Source organism: Spodoptera frugiperda, chromosome 29 (assembly GCF_023101765.2).
Source record: "Spodoptera frugiperda isolate SF20-4 chromosome 29, AGI-APGP_CSIRO_Sfru_2.0, whole genome shotgun sequence".
Lineage (NCBI taxonomy): Eukaryota > Metazoa > Arthropoda > Insecta > Lepidoptera > Noctuidae > Spodoptera > Spodoptera frugiperda.
In genome coordinates, this window is record NC_064240.1 from 6,141,658 (window position 1) to 6,152,840 (window position 11,183).

The 11,183-nt window shown below is 35.8% G+C and overlaps 1 protein-coding gene across 1 annotated transcript in view; it reads right to left on the reverse strand.

The window, feature by feature from the left end:
- LOC126912729 (uncharacterized) overlaps nt 1-11,183 on the reverse strand; it is a 202,865-nt gene that overhangs the window by 109,749 nt on the left and 81,933 nt on the right. The window lies entirely within an intron of this gene.

Genomic DNA, 11,183 nt, shown 5'->3' on the forward strand with positions numbered 1-11,183 from the left:
AAGAAAGACTAAAAGAATAAAGACAATAAATAAAAAAGATATGTTTTTTTACTTAGGCATTGATTACTTGGTTCCTTCGTTTCGCCTTTTCGTCCCCGAAGGGATAGGCAAAGAGGAATCACACCCACTTTTTCGCTAGTTATGTTAAAGTCCAATAAGTCATAAGTGTCTATGTATTATACCGGTCACAATCTTAGACTTCACCCAATTTCCAGATTTAGGAAAGACTTGAAAAATCTTAATTTCGGCAAAACTCTGAAATATAAGCCATAGCCCAAGTGGATGATGACATAAAAATGGAAATCTTGTGATCTAATACGTAAAAATGTCCTAGAAATTTGTTTTAGTTTTAATTTTGTAACCAAGCTCTGCGCTTATTTAACTTTCTTTCAGTGCTTACATAAAATAAGTATTGGTAAACAAACGTAAAACTTTCTCATTTAAAATACCAATAGGATTGAGTTAAGAAACTTATTACATTCCTTCAATAAGATTCCAGTTTTAAGTGCGGAATTTATATTAAAGAAATTGTTAACAATTTTCAAACGGTGATCTTTAGTCGCAACCGTAGGAATAAGCAAAGAATTAAGTTCAGCTTCATATTTAAATGTAAAATCCAAATTAAAAATAACAAGTGTCAATGGTCGTGTAACGTGTTTCTACCGAAAATTTCATAAAGAAGAACAAAAAAAAAATACGTTTTATTCAGTTAGGACATAGGTGAATCCAATCGTGGTCAACTACCGATCTTGATATACACAGAAAATCCAAATCCATTCTTAAAATGTTAGCAGTAGTATTTATTACTTAGTAGAATGGAATCCTACTTAATATTACAAATGCGAAATTGCTCCGCACCATGGCCTGAACCAATGCTGGACGCGAAAGGTCACCGTCGCTGACCACATCCCTAAAGCGACGGCGATGCTCAGCCCATGCAGAGCACACTGCCACCGTATGCTCCACCATGTCTTCGCAGTGTTGGCAGAAGCTAGAACAACATTATTGTGTTTTTATCTGTTACTTCAAATCTTACGGCAATGTAGATAGATAGTAAGAAAATGTGAAGGAACTTCAGAATAAAAGAACTCGATCAAGTTAATTAGTGAGAACGTTTTGTTGAACACTAATTGACTATTTTTTGCGCTAGTGGCCTTTTGAGGACAAAAGTTAAAGTAAGTAGATGAAGTCATTAGTGCTTTGATAGTCTTACGACGCCTGTCTTTTGTGTTTCTTATATAATGTACGTTAATTTTGTCGTAATCGTAATAGTGTTGCCTGAGAGTCACTTAACGTAACTTAGCTACTCCTAATGTATTTCTTTGTGGTTCTTATGTGACCTTTTCTGATGTTCAGAGATTGGCGTGTGATTATGATATGTTTTATTTACATTATGCATTTACTGGGATAAGAGTGTGTGGATTTCATTCTCGTGCGTCAGCACGTATTTTTCTTTCGCACGCACTTTACTCATAAAGTATCATAGGGTTCTTTTATTTTCGGAACCCTTAGTATCTATGGCGTGGACATGCTCAATGAACGGCAGCAAACTCAACCTTACATGTAAGAGCCAGTCCACACGGCGCGTTGCGGTGCGGTGCGTCGTCGCAACGCAAATATTTTGACGTATAGCTGGCCACACGGGCGCTGCGCCATCGCAGCGTTACTATGACGCAGTCTTCATGTCTTAAATACAAAAACGTAGACGTCGCACGAGTACACCCCTCTCACTTCGTCTCGGGGGCTGCTGTCCGTCATGTGTGCGTTGCGACGACGCAACGCGCCGTGTGAACACCTTGGTTATTTGTATGTAAAACAACGCAAGGACAGCGCTGCGACGACGCAACGCAACGCAATGCGCCGTGTGGACTGCCTCTAAGTTATCATAGGTCAATGTCAATGAGGACAAGCGAGTGTTATTTTGTAACTACTTACTTCGAGTAATAAGAGGCATAATCCAATAAACGTTAAATGGTATTTAAAGAACAACAAGGTCTTTGCTCTTCGATCTCATATTCAAGACGAAAATCAAGATATTGAGGTTAGTTTCCAATATATTCCACATTATCATATCGTTCGTCTGTGATTTGAATTTCGTTTGCGAACATAGAAATTATATCATCATAATGCCGTTTGGCAATTTCGATGTTCAACTGTCTAGACAGAATAAATTGAAATACTGTTTGAGTATGTTCGAGATCTACATAGGCGTCATACCGCTGAACATGATTATTTCGAAGACACAAGTCTTAGTAGCTAGTATCAAACGTCTAAGTAATTAGGTTTGGTACCAAGTAAAGATATTAAATATTCCATTGTGGGATAAAGATATATCTGAACAGTCAGGTTGATGTTGTGATTATCTCGAGGGGTCTTCTAAAGGTAACTAAGCAGTTGGATTTTTACCCAGATGTTGTAAGTTTTACCGAGCCGTGTATGTGACATTTTCTAGTAAACAAAGGATTAAAATCGTTTGCTATTTACATAATATTTATAAATGAACCTAAACTCCAGAAAAAAACACGCTTTTCAAGTTCATTTATAATTATTTAGTTATTGATTTCTTTCTGTTTACTAAAAATAAGCACAAACACATAGAAAAGAAACAACAATTTCTAAAAAGCAGAATGTTTCTCGTCCACTATATATTTTTGTTGGACAAAACGCGTGCGTATCATTACGCCTAGTCTACATAGTGCTGACTAACGAAGTAGTGTCGGTGCGAAGAAATGAATGTATCGTAACACGCCTCATTAGGCCGACGCTTGATTCACGCGTGCTATACAAAAAATGTATGAAGCTGGAGTATTAGGCTTCGTCTTCACTGTTGAGCTATAATATTGTTTGAGTTTTGAATGTTATAGTAATTGCTGAATCTGCTTCAAGTAAGCAAGGATTGTGGTCTCCCTTTGGGCAGTCTACTATCAGGTGTTTTTGTTTCTTCGACAAATCTCTTAGTATATATTATTATTTTTTATGGAACACGCCTGTAAACGCGCAGACGTATCACCTGATGGTAAGCAATTGCCGCTGCCCATGGACGCTTCAAACACTAGAGGCGTGCGACTTTTGGGGGTTAGGAATTTATGGGTTGTTGGAGAATCGGGGATTGGGAAGATTGGGGAGGGGGGAATTGGTATAGTAACACGGAGTCCGGAATAAAGGCAAGCCGTTTATCATATGGGATTTATAACATAACTGGAGATTATGTCTTATTGTATTTATGAGCCTATTTTCTGCATTAAAATTGAATCTAGAAATATTGTCATTGAAACCAAGTTTTACTTACGAAAATATGTCATGTCATGTCTAAAAATGAAGTGATTCTAAAACACATCACATAATCCTTATAATTTATTATTATTGAACTTATCGCGCAGCTTTTTCTATAGCGAGGGATTAAAACCGCGTTCTTGCCGACGCTATAATATTTGCGCCTTTCCTCTTGAAATTACGAGTAGCTTTACCCGGGACCACAATAATTAAGGATATCCATACATCTACATATAGTTATAATGTTTTCTGTTTGTTTCTTCGTAGTTTTTTTGCGTGTTTTTCACTCGCAAATAGGGTAGGACATTTTGTCATGTAAAATATGGAATAGAATAATATTTTTACTTCTGTATTTGACTTTGTGTGTATGTAAATGATATTTATGTAGTGAACTTGTGGGGAGTGAAGATTTGATATTGTGGAGAGATATCGTCTATATAGTTACATAATCTTTTGAAGGATTACGTCTAGACGCTTTATTAGGCCACGAATCGGAGTAGGTACCTACGATATTATTGTTTCCTTTTCTATATAGTATTTGAAAAGTTTGAAGCCAGTATTATCAATGGTATTATGAATACAGATCAGATAACTTTGAAACTTACCATAAGTAAGAACTTAAGTTATCCAAATGTGATAGGTAAGTATATTACATATTTTTTGATTTTTCGAAAATGTAAACTAAGATGTGAAGAGTAAAACAAGAACACAACTTGTACACATAATTATTTGGTAAGATCCGAAACTAAACGTGCTGTAAGCATTTCCAATTGCCTTGAGGGACACCTCTTCGCCGCAGCCAGCCTCTCAAGCCGCGGCCGTGAGGACGATAGGGCACACTCTCTCTGTGGCCTCCACTTCAATCCCCCTTATTATCCTCTTTTGTCCTTTTACCTTTTTGCACCTGTCTGCCTGAACGACGCGTTAAAATGCAAAAAACTGAGACTATAGCACGGAGTATTACACCTAAGTATACTAGACTATAGTTAAATGTAGAAAGCTTAAATGAAAAGGTTTTATGTTCCCAAAGGATTAGTATGAACTCTTAGATTTAGTCTTTCTGTGACTAGACGAGAGAAAGTTGGTCATTAATTTAATTATGTTGAGAAAAAAAAACAAAGTTTCTCATTAAGCTTGGATTGTAATTCGTGCCGTGAATTTATGTGTGAAAGAAACTTGCTGTTTTAATAATAAATTGGGTAATTACTAATTAGTAAAAGTCATTAAATTCTACAAATAATGTTATTGAATCTCTCTTTACTCTATGATAAAGAATAGGCTTACTCCATATTACATGGGTCTCATATATCATAACAGAACTAGCTAAAAGTATGAGTTACATTCTAAACACCGCATATACTACAAATAAATAGAAACTTGAACTAAACACGTCGAGTGTAGCAAGACGAAGTTATTATATGCAAATGCCTGAAATAAAGCAATATTTTGAACAATAACCCTCAAAGAGTTGCAACATGTGTGTAGGTACAGGTACCTACAGTACACGTATCCGTCTTGAGCACAAAGCTTTTGAGAATGCCTGTGTTCATTGCGCCGGAAAAGAAAATTTGTAGGACACCTGTAGTTACTAGAATGTAACAAGGGTGCACAATAGTTGGGACGTAATTCCTTGTGTGCTGCGAATGCTTTTGTAACAATTTGTACGATGGTAATGTGAGATATTTCCTGGTTATACATATATTTGTGGAGTGTTTGGGGACAAAATAATATAAAAGTGACAAGTTTTTCGTTAAGAGATACATGTAGCTTTTTATTTTTAGGGGGAATTCATCCATTGACTTCCACTGCCTTGGGCGATATGTGATTACCTTTGACTATTGTTACTTTTAACTTATATCATCTAAAAAAAAATCATTTGGTTATACTCAGTTTATATTTACTTAACACCGATGTTTCATAAAATAACTCGAATAACAGTATTAAAAATTTCTTTACTCAGTATTTCTTGTAAACTAATACTTTCGTTTCAATAAATACAAATTAACAGGTAAGATTCTTATTCATTTCAATCTAAAATTTGATATTTATTTTAGCGAGATTGAATTCTAAAATAAATATTTTCACAGACATTACAAAAAATTTCAATCAAGGTATTGGGTATCTTGCCTAGTCTTAGGAGCCCAGTATTATTTTTAAATAATTGATTATTCATCCGTTTCTCTGATTGGCTACTCAGGGCTACTCTTATATATACAATATCTACTCTGTATAATATGTAAATATATAAAAGAGAGTCGTGTTAGTTACACAATGTATAACTCAAGAACGGCTAAATCGCTTTGGCTGAAAATTGTAGGAGACATAAAATACTTTTTATTCAAGGATTTTCCAAAAATCCTACAGAAATGGAAAAAAACGGGATTGCGTGTCCGAAGTCGCGGGCAGAAGCTACTCTTACCTAATATTTCTTTAAGAAGACTTTTAGAAGAAATCTAGAGTAATTTAGTTATGTAAGACTAGGCCTATATTTCTATGGATTAGGTAGGTAATGCTAGCGTCCTATAAGCCTCTGTAAGCTTAGTCATTCGTCAACGCCTAGTCACCGACGCGACGGTAGAAACTTGACGTGTGTAATCTCAGACCTAAGTTAGGGATAAGAGGGTCGCCTTTGAGATGTTAAATAGCAATGTAAATATTAACTGAAGACCATCCAAGTTCAACTACGTGAATAGGTTTTTGGATAATATATTATAGTCTGAAGTCGACGTCCAAGTGGCACCAGGTCATCGGGAAGGTTCCAATTGTTATCAGAAAAAAATAAGTCTAGTACTACGGTTTTTAAATTACAGTGACTTATATTTTGATCTCACGATAAAGATAGCTAAAGTACTAGTAGCTATGGAATCAATTCTGATGTTTGATACTATTATTGATCGAATTTTGATACAGATCATAGAGAAAGTCAATATGTCAAAATTCTAAATGCTGCCAGAATGCATTATTCCACGCGGACGAAGTTGCGGGCAAAAGCTAGTATAAATATTAGTGTGATTTTGTGAAAAATAAAGAGAAGATTATCTAATAATTATATATTTTCTCAAAATGTTGAATAACAATGTCCGATGTCCATCTTCAAGTTTCCATCAGACATTTTACTAGATATAATTTAATCCTTCATTTACCAAATCCCTGGTCATGTCGTATCCTTCGATTCTAGCATCCCTTTTCTTATCAATGGCATAAGAGTTGTCTTTATAATCTCTTGAAGATTTATTATATCCCATTTGCTTAAGAACAGCTTATCGTTTGTCCCCATCATTGAAAAAAGGTGCAAAACTGTAATATCCTTTATCATCTTTAAAAAATGTCCTCATTGAAATATTGGATAGATAAATAGTGTTGTGTCCTGCAATATAAAGTATGGCTAACCTTATCAGCTTACATTTTATGACCGCGTAAATAATGGTCATTTTCGAGAAAATTTTATTCAATTTCCTGGGTCTCTGCTTTGAATAGACGATGTTTTGCATAATAGTTTGCGGCTTCGCATCTTAGGTATTAAAATATTTTTGCTTATTCACGGCTTTTGTGCCAGTTCTACCTCCATCCATGCTTTAATAATGAAAGAACATTTTCTTCTGTTAATTTTACTTGTTGATTTTTATGTTAGTCGAATGAGGTAGTTAGTAATATAGGTACCTAGGTACTGTACCTTCTAAAATTTCATAACAAATAAGTACTATCTGAAACTATGTGAACTTCTCCTATCCTTAACCGACCGTGACGGTTCATTGCTGGGCTATGGGCATGGGCAGGATATTTTTTCATGCAAAACAATACCTATTATTTAAAATAACCCTACTTGAAAAATAGTCTGGGTTCATACCATAGCAACAATATTACCTATTAATCCTCTTTCTAAAAAGTAACTGAATTATAGGCTGCCCTCTTCGAAAACGATTGCACCTAATCTTTTCTGTGGACCGTTGTATTCCCTGTGGACCAATCCCCTAAGATATCGAAGAGCCTATTAACATGAGGGATGCGTTGATTGCATTACTCCAATGCAATCATTACATGTTCCTTCATGTTGGTGTTGGACGTCCATAATTTCATTTAGTCTGTCTGTATGTATGAGTGAGTAGTAAACGTGACTGCGGAGTATAAGAGTGAGATTAATTTAAGTAATATTTTTCTTCTTCACGGTTGACGACAGGAAGAGTATTTTCCACTTCACTATCATTGGACAGTCCGTAAGTATTGTTAAGATAACAATAGTTTCTGAGAATGATAGTTCATAGAGCTAGCTGGCAGCCGGTGAAAAGTAGGTATATGTTGTACGCAATTGATAGTTATAGTCATAGTATAGAGTTCATATACTCACTATTTTTTCAAGGAAATACAAGCGTGATTAATTTTAGTGCCTAGACACAATGATTCTGAAGATTTCTATGCGGCTTCACTTCTTTAGTAAGCCCTAGACATTGTGTAGAGATGATAAATGATGTGTAGAATAAGATGAAAGATCTAACCTACTCAGACTTTAGACTCAGACTTAGTATTATAGTTTCGGCTTAGGATTGACTTTGAGTGGTGCCTCTAGAATATTTCTTTGAACATAATCATTTGTAACAAAAATCCTTTACAAATAGTCCTGATTCTTGATCTTCGTTATATTTTATACACAGGAATCTTGAGCTGCAGAACCCGAAGATTGGTGAATAATTGAATTATACACATAATGGAAGAGAGTGAGGCAAGTTAATTAAATAATTCAACTAAAACCAGAATCAGTGCCAGCTGAAATCTGAAATTGTGACTCCAAGTATTCACGAAATCGTAAAACATTACCGCAGCCCACAGGGAAATCATATAAAGTACGTTTCTAATTGTTCTACAGAAATAATAACCCGCATCCCTCAACTAATTTTGTTAACGCCACGAGCAATTGTTCCAGTACAGATATTAGCACGTTTATGAAACTTTAAATATTTTAACGTAATTTCTTGTAAGTGTAACAACACTAATATGATAGTCACTTACCCAAAATGAAAGCAACTGTATGCAAAAACCCTTCTTTTGTTCTATGTAATAGCTCTCAAAATTCTGTGGCATAAACGTTGTCCTATAATTCCTACGGGCGACAGTACCCTATGTAACTAAGGTTGCCTAATTTTACACACTCGGTTAACTCGTAAACTGAGTGGTACGGTAATAACCAGAGAGAAAGGATTTCGTGTCTTTTAAAAAGGGTAATTATTTTAACATAATAACGGTGCTCGAAAGTATTTAAGTGCTTATAGTTACCTTGTAAGTACATACTTAATTAAGCTGCGGAAGATTCGATGGGTTACCAGTTTGGCTCGGAGTTTCGCAGGAACGGGGTTGTTTTTAGTCAGTAAGAGTCTGACACTCCTCGCTCAAGGCAGGAGAAGCCATTAGATGAATTTCACGTCTCAAAAAAAGTACATACTTATTGAATGGATTAGTTATACTGATCAGCTTGTAACCCTATTTCCCGCTAATGGCTAGAACACATATTATTGCACAGTTTATGTGTTTTCTCATGATGGGTAAGTAATTTTTAAGATTTCGCGAGTCGATTCTTTAGTAAACTGTTAAACTACTAATATTATCTTTTTGTTTTAAATTCCCCAGTAAACAACAGGAGGCTCGTCCTTTCTGATGGGTATAATAACACGGGGGTCGGCATGAGGATCCCTGCACAACCCCTTTGGGAAACCACGGGCGATGTTATGTTCAATAATAAACACCTAGTGTGAACCGTAGGTAGTGATAATTTATTCAATCTGCTAATTGATTACTACATTACCCGGGTTAGCCAGTCTGTTTAGACGATGCAGAGGTCATTATCCCAGCTTCCTTTGAATACACATACCGTATTTAGTAATTATTCACAGCGTCTGATTGCTGCTTAGAAGTGGAGAATTATTCAACCAGTGGCTGTTTGTTGTAATTATTTGTGGTCAAATCGTGAGACGTGCGAGACAATCTTTGGTCAGTAATTGACATCTTTATATGAAGGCGCAACTTTAGTACGCAACATACGCAGATTTTCTATGGTTTAAAAAATGTACTGTAAAATGGTATAAAATGTAGTTCTACTTGTTTTTTTATGGTATAGTAAACAAGCAGACGGTAATGGTGCAGCGTCGCCCGTGGACACCCGAAACATTAGAGGCGTTACAAGAGCGTTGCAGGCCTTTTGGGGGTTAGGAATTTAAGGCTTGTTAACGAATCGGGGATAGGAAATATTGTTATAATAATATCAAAATAAATGTTAACCTCTGAAGATTTATCTTCTTTTATCGATACCAAAGAGCTGATTGTTACACGTAAAAACAAAAGATCAATCTTTGAGCTGTTTTAAGTAGGCAATTCTAGACATAGCGCGAAGATACCCAAAATACTACAGAAATATTTATGTTCAGTCATTTAGCGACGCCGACGCCTAGCTTAGTTCACAACATAAAACATGCTCTGTAATAAAATTCCAAACTGACTTGAGCGTAATAAAACATGTATTACAGAAAACATGGCTGACATAAACACAGTTATTTTTAATTTCGTTTGTCTCCGACTGCGAAAATCAAATTAAGTACTTAAATAGGTAGGTAGGGAGAAAATCCTTGTTGTAGGGAAAAGGCGAATATTCCGTCAAAACAAATTGTGCGTAATCTTTGGGCGACCACCACCCCGCAAAAAGGTGAGTTTCCTCCATTATGAATAACTTCCACGGCGTTCATCTAATTTAACTTGTAAACATTACAATTTAGTCGCCCATCTCGACTTGATGCCTCCAAAAGTGCTATTCGCTACCTTTATTACCAGAATTTTTATTTCGTATCTCGTTTTTTGTTCGCTTGTTATTTCTTTATGAGTAACCTCGTTTACGCTTACGAAAGCTGCGAAATAAATTTTAATAGTCGCCTTAAGTAGTATAAAGATGGATTTGTACTTCTTTTCAGTTCTCGTTTTATTCGATTTCTATTGATAAAAATACCAGAGCCAATAAAATAAGAAGAGTGTACGAATCTGATGCATATTCAGAACTTAAAAGGCACTGTAAGAATAAGAACAGAATGGACGAGATTAAATAGTTGTTTTAGTTGAGTCTGCAAATATTTGGAAGCATACAGAGAATTTACCTTTCAAAACAAGAGGATCTGTTGTTTTAATGACGTCAGTGTTACACCGAAGCATACATTACAAAGTAGCTTTCACCCAACCGAACACGGTTTAGCGTTCAATTGGATACTGGAAATACCTTTTGTGCAAATTGCCCTTTACCCAGGTCTCTCACAATGTGACCGACGCGAGCTAGCGTTCGGCTAACATCGCAGTTAATGGTGTAATTGCATCCGTTACAGACGGTGTGCTGCATTGCCTCCGTGAAGGCGCATTGTTAGTTCCAACGGTTGGCCCCCAGTTCATGATGAACCTTTAGATTGTCACCTTTGTTGATTGGATCATGTTTTGTAGGGTGGCGTCTGTTAAGTCAACGGATAAGATGAGCTGCCTGATTTTGTTTTTTGTTATCTGAATTTATGCACGATTTCTATCAAACATTAAGGACTAATGTTATAAAGCTAAGATTTATTTAAGATTTATAACTTACGTACTAAATTGGTGGTAATGTTCTTTTGATGATATTAAACCATACATTACTAAACTTGATACCAAAACGCATCGATCAAGGTATTAAAATTGATAAAACTAAAAGGATTCACCTATACCAAAGGAACTGTTTGCAAAAATAACACTACTCTCTACAGGGAATTCGGAATCAAGATCGTAAACTGTCTATTGAAACAGGCGATACCTTTTGCCGTTAGTCGTGGCTTACGTGTGGTCGGCAGATGGCAATATTGGCTATCTCTATGCAACGAGCCACCTACAAACATTACGGTCTGCCAGCATTTTGCATA